At 35.2% G+C, this 6,525-nt stretch overlaps 1 long non-coding RNA gene across 1 annotated transcript; it reads right to left on the reverse strand.

Moving 5' to 3' along the window:
- Positions 1 to 338: 338 nt before the first annotated feature.
- Positions 339 to 5,983, reverse strand: LOC141396472 (uncharacterized). The gene is made up of 4 exons (XR_012411169.1): positions 5,463 to 5,983; positions 748 to 818; positions 538 to 605; positions 339 to 473 (listed from the first exon to the last, which is right to left on the reverse strand). It is a non-coding gene; the product is annotated as an uncharacterized lncRNA (long non-coding RNA).
- Positions 5,984 to 6,525: the final 542 nt, after the last annotated feature.

Raw genomic sequence — 6,525 nt, forward strand, 5'->3', positions numbered from 1 at the left:
TGGAATAAATAAATGAGAATAATGCAAATTTAAAAAAACAAATGGTTAAAAGTAGCAAGTTAATCTGTGTCAGGCAAAACGTTCACCCACAAGAATGATAGAAGCTTGAATTAAGATTTCTGATTAATAATACACTCTTGAAAACAGATCTTGCCATAGAAAAACGAATAAGAATAGAATGGAAGGTATGCGTAATCGGAGGTGGCCCGTCAGAAATTGGGACGTATGTAGATGACATAATTACATTTCCGACGTATAATGCTTACAATTTATTTGGGTTTTTTGACAATCGAAAATTTCATATCACATACCATCTTTCCATATATATATATATAAGTTAGCACATCCCTGCCGAACTAACAAACAACATTGTTGCTTGCTTGGCTGTGTTGTGTGCTTGCTAGGCTACATTGATGGAGTCGTGTTACGTCTAGTGGCGTGATCATGGTGTCAGCACTTTTTGTCTTTTATAACTTAAGTAGTTTAAGTAGAATAAGTTTTTGGATTTCAATAAAGAAACAGTTTATTTAAGCTCACCAAAAGACGAAGAAGTCTTTTATTGTTAACTGGCGCCCAACCGGGTTCAACCCTACAAATATGAAGATCTAAAAAAAGAGATCTATCATCTTAAATTTAAATTTTGCTGAAAAAGGAAGCTTTACTTAAAACTTGCTGGATTAAGAGGCCTCGCTTAAAATTTGCTGAAAAATCTAAGGATCTACTCTTTTTAAATAACGTAATACTTACTGAAAGTAATATTTACTGGAAGGAAGCCTTACTTAAAACTTGCTGGATTAAGAGACCCCGCTTAAAACTTGCTGAAAAATATAAGGATTTACTCTTTTTAAACAACATAAAGTCATGTAAGTGTGTCACTCATTGAATTTCAAAATTGTGTCCAAAACTGGTGGTATTAAGAACATAATATTTAAGAAAAAACAAAGTGTAGTGCGTGTTTAAAACATTTTTATCTTTGTGCAAAAAAAAAAAAAAGAAACACAGTGATTTAGATCTTGTTATAGTCGTAACAATTTTTTGTTTGAAAAGACAATATGAACAGTGAAGAAATGACTGCATTAATAGAATCCGCTGTACGTACAGCGATTCTGGCATATAATAGGAATGATGAAAAAAAGTTAAGGTCTGAAACCTCAAAAAAAATTCAGCCAAGAAAACCGTCTGATAGTGGTTGGAACTATAAACAACAAAACTATCATAAACAGAAAAATCCACATTACGAAAATGGTGGTGATGCTAATTTACAAGCTAGAGATCAAATAGAGGACATGGACTTGGACCCAACTTCGTCTAAATTCAGACAACCGACCAATTATGGTAACGGTAAAACTTCTCACAGACAACCATTTAAGCGTCAAGCTGGGTCTGGCCGGATTACGGGCCCAAAATTTCAAAAAGTGAATAATATGATTCCAGAATCCCATTCAGGAGAAGAGCAGGCGGGACACTATTGTGACATAGCTCAATCCGAATGTGGAGACATAAACGATGAAGTAAATGAAGACCGTGACTATGTAAATTTTTTTAGAGGCAGGTCCCTACTACCGTTCATAAGGCGGACGATAGCAGGGAAACCAATACGCCTTTTAATTGACACTGGTGCTTCAAAAAATTATATAAAACCTCTCAATGAACTGAAGCATATAATTCCCGTAAGTACTCCTTTTTCAGTTCACTCTGTCAACGGACAAACTCCTATTAAACAAAAATGTTTTGTAAATTTATTCGGCATGAACTCTACATTCTTCATTTTGCCAACTCTAACAGCATTTGATGGAATTGTGGGCTTAGACCTATTAAAGAAAATCAATGCAAACATTGATTTAAAAAAAGGATTTATCCTACATAATTCTGGCTCTGAACTAATTGAATTTTTTGAATGTAAAGATGTTAATTTTATAGACGTCGATAAAATTGATGTGCCTTTCGCAATTAAGGCGGATTTTCAGAAAATGTTAAAAAAACGAATAAAGGTTTTTGCTGATCCTAAAGAAGCACTACCTTATAATACAAATATCGTTGCTACCATTAACATGGAGAACGAAGAACCTATTTATTCTAAACTATATCCATACCCAATGGGTGTATCTGAATTCGTAAATTCAGAAATAAAAAAATTGTTGGCAGATGGTATAATTCGACCTTCAAGGTCACCATTTAATAGCCCAGTATGGGTAGTCGACAAAAAAGGTGTCGATAATCTAGGCAACCGAAACAAACGTCTCGTTATAGATTTTCGGAAGCTTAATGCCAAAACAATTAGTGATAAATATCCCGTTCCGAACGTAACAATGATATTATCAAATTTAGGTAAAGCAAAGTACTTTACCACTTTAGATCTGAAATCCGGGTTTCATCAAATTGAACTCGCGGAAAGAGATAGGGAAAAAACGGCATTTTCTGTAAATAACGGAAAGTACGAGTTTTGCCGTCTCCCATTTGGACTAAAGAATGCTCCTAGTATGTTTCAAAGAGCGATAGATGACATACTAAGAGATGAAATAGGCAAAACATGTTACGTTTATGTTGATGACGTTATTGTTTTTTCAGAAACCAAAGAGGATCATGTAAAACATATCGACTGTGTTCTTAGGAAACTGCTCGATGCAAACATGAGAGTCTCTGTCGAAAAATCAAATTTTTTTAAATCTGAAGTTGAATACCTTGGCTTTGTCGTATCCAAAGAAGGTATAAAAACCGCACCATCAAAGATAAGTGCAATACAAAATTTCCCAGAACCAACGACGTTGTTCGCACTAAGATCGTTTCTTGGGTTAGCAAATTATTACAGATGTTTTATCAAGGACTTTGCCAAAATTGCAAAACCTTTAACTGATATTTTAAAAGGAGAAAACTGTAAAATTCCTGCAACCAAATCCAAAAAGGTTGTAGTCAATCTTAACGCCTTCCAACTGGATGCATTTCACAAACTGAAAAATATTCTATCTTCGGAGGACGTCATGTTGATGTACCCTGACTATAAAAAACCGTTCGACCTTACCACTGATGCATCAGCACATGGTTTAGGTGCTGTCCTATCCCAAGAGGGAAGACCAATCACTATGATTTCTAGAGCATTGTCGGATAAAGAGTTGAATTTCGCAACAAACGAAAGGGAGCTTTTAGGAATAGTCTGGGCTCTTAAAACATTAAGACATTACCTCTATGGTGTGAAGACTCTTAACATCTTCACTGACCATCAACCTTTGACATATGCAGTTTCGGATCGTAATCCGAATGCAAAAATTAAGCGCTGGAAAGCTTTCATCGATGAACATAATGCAAACTTGTATTATAAGTCAGGAAAAGAAAATCAAGTTGCAGATGCGCTATCAAGGCAACTTGTCCATGCGTTGGAGAACGATAATTCGTCAGACATGGCAACAGTCCATAGTGAAGAGTCATTCACTTACACTATGGAAAGCTCAGACAAACCGGTCAATTGTTTTCGCAACCAAATCATTCTGGAAGAGTCGGAATTTCCCACCACTCGAAATTTTATACTTTTCGGAAACAAAACGAGACATATTGTACAATATAGAGATAAAAACGAAATATTGGCCAAAATTGTTGATGCAGTCAACACTGAAGTTGTCAATGCTATTCATTGCGGCCTACCTGTGTTGGCCCACATTCAACACGATTTGATTAGAATGTTCCCTTCAACGAAGTTCCGATTTTGTAGTAAATTTGTCACTGACATTTTCAACCAATGCGACCAGAGAGAAATTGTCGTAAGTGAACACAATAGAGCTCATCGGACTACTACTACTACAGACTACTATTTCCCCAAAATGGTGAAAATAGCGAATGAGGTTGTTGCCAACTGCAAGACATGTTCAAAAGCAAAATACAATCGGCATCCAGAAAAACACGTTATAGGAGAAACAAAGGTTCCTTCTTATTCCGGTGAAATTCTACATATTGATATTTATTCAACTGATAAAAACCATTTCTTAACTTGTGTGGATAAATTCTCAAAATTCGCTGTGGTACAGCCAATAGCGTCCAGAACGATTCTAGACGTAAAAGAACCAATTCTCCAATTAATGAATATTTTTCCAAATACCAAAGTTGTCTACTGTGATAATGAGAGGTCCTTTAACTCTGAGACTATCAGATCAATTCTGAAAAACAGGTTTAATGTAGATATTGTCAATTCACCTCCTCTACACAGCACCTCAAATGGGCAGGTAGAGAGATTTCATAGCACTCTTGCCGAAATCGCAAGATGCTTGAAAATAGAAAGGAAGATCGAGGATACCGTCGAACTCATCTTACAATCAACTATAGAATACAACCGAACAATTCATTCTGTCACGAATGAAAGACCTATTGATACGATACATTCTGCACCCTCTGAGGTAAAACAAAAGATTAAAGAGCGAATCTCTAACGCGCAAAACAGGCAGTTACATTACTTTAATAAAAGTCGTCATGACAAAGTTTACAATGTGGGGGATAAAGTCTTTGTTAGGAATAATCGTAGACTTGGAAATAAAATGACACCACTTTATGAAGAAGCTACTGTCGAAGCAGATTTGGGGACAACTGTCCTAATAAAGGGGAGGGTGGTCCATAAGGACAACCTCAGATAAATTTTAGTTTATATTGATAAAATGTTTTTTTCTGCTTTTGTTTTTTACCTAGGCTGTTACTACAATTTCTTTTCATACTAACGTTGACTCGTGCAAAGATTATTGACTATTCACACTCCGATTATGTCCCAATTTTGGATGGGAAAGCCATCGTTTGGAATGACTATGGGTATCTAAGGCATACAACTAACTTAACAACGTACTTTGAGATACAACGTGAAACTAAAAATGCAATTAGCATATTTCCTCAGACTCATGTAAAAAAGATATTAGAATCCGATTTATTGCATATTGATACTCTTTTAACAACCTTCACCATACATCATCGGCATGCAAGAAGCATTAATTTGATAGGCAAAGCACTTAAGGTCATTGCGGGTACACCAGATGCAGATGATTGGGAAGAAGCAAAATTAATCGAAAAACAACTTGTAGACTCCAACAATAGACAGATAGAAATAAATACAAAAATACAAATTGAAATCGAGAAATTAACAAACGCTGTAAACACGATTCTAAGGACTCGTAGAAAGGAACAAATTGATACCGTAAATCTATTTGAAATTTTAATGGCCAGAAATCGGATGATAGTTATGGAACTACAAAATATAATTTTATCCGTAACTTTAGCTAAAATAAATATTGTAAATCCAACAGTTTTGGACCAGGACGATTTAAAAATATTTATAAAAAATCAGAGCAATGAGCAACACACAGATTTCACCATATCAGAACTAATGTCTTTGTCTAAAGTAAAAGTAATATCAAATGAATATTGTTTGTATTTTATCATTAAATATCCTATTCCAATAAGAACATGTCAGAAAATTTCTTTATTCCCAGTACCTCACGATAATAAAATTATCCAATTCGCTGACACCAACACTGTAGTAGACTGCGAAGGCAAGACGTATTCAGCAACAAATTGCAAGCAAACAATATCTTCAACCTATTGTCAACTTATGCCAAGCGAAACCTGCGCTCAACAACTCATATCGGGTGAATCAGCACACTGTAATACGCAAAGCAATAATCTTGATAAAGTGGCAGAAATCGACGATGGAATTATCATTGTCAATGACGCTATTGCAGAAGTGAAAGAAGCAACCGAAAATGTAAGAAACATAAACGGCACATTCCTCATAACCTTTGAAAAAAATGTGACTGTCAATGGTACACTATTCGTAAATAGAAACAACATTGATATGCGGAAACCAGGAACACCATCATTCCCCTCAATTATTATAAACAACCACAGTGAAATTTTAAGTTTGTCATCTATCCATCAGATGAACTTGCAAAACTTACAATATATTGGCGACCTTGAAAAAGATGCAAGAATGCGACCAATTTTAGTTGGCGGTGTTGTTTTTATGAGTATCGAAATACTCCATTTCATATTGTGCCTCGTCAAACGTAGGACAAAGATAAGAGAACAACAAAGATTTAAATCTGCCGTAGCAATGGCTATAAAGAAGACCGAGGACGGCCTCCACTTAAGTGAGGGGGTAGTTAGCACATCCCTGCCGAACTAACAAACAACATTGTTGCTTGCTTGGCTGTGTTGTGTGCGTGCTAGGCTACATTGATGGAGTCGTGTTACGTCTAGTGGCGTGATCATGGTGTCAGCACTTTTTGTCTTTTATAACTTAAGTAGTTTAAGTAGAATAAGTTTTTGGATTTCAATAAAGAAACAGTTTATTTAAGCTCACCAAAAGACGAAGAAGTCTTTTATTGTTAACTTATATATATATATATATATATATATATATATATATATATATATATATATATATATATATATATATATATATATATATATATATGTATCTGATGGCGATGCCAATTGAAATTGTGGAACATGAACATGAACGATACCAAGCAACGGCCCTGACCGGCTTTAACATGG

This window comes from Musca autumnalis, unplaced genomic scaffold (assembly GCF_047663935.1).
Source record: "Musca autumnalis isolate F117 unplaced genomic scaffold, ASM4766393v1 scaffold_3, whole genome shotgun sequence".
NCBI lineage: Eukaryota > Metazoa > Arthropoda > Insecta > Diptera > Muscidae > Musca > Musca autumnalis.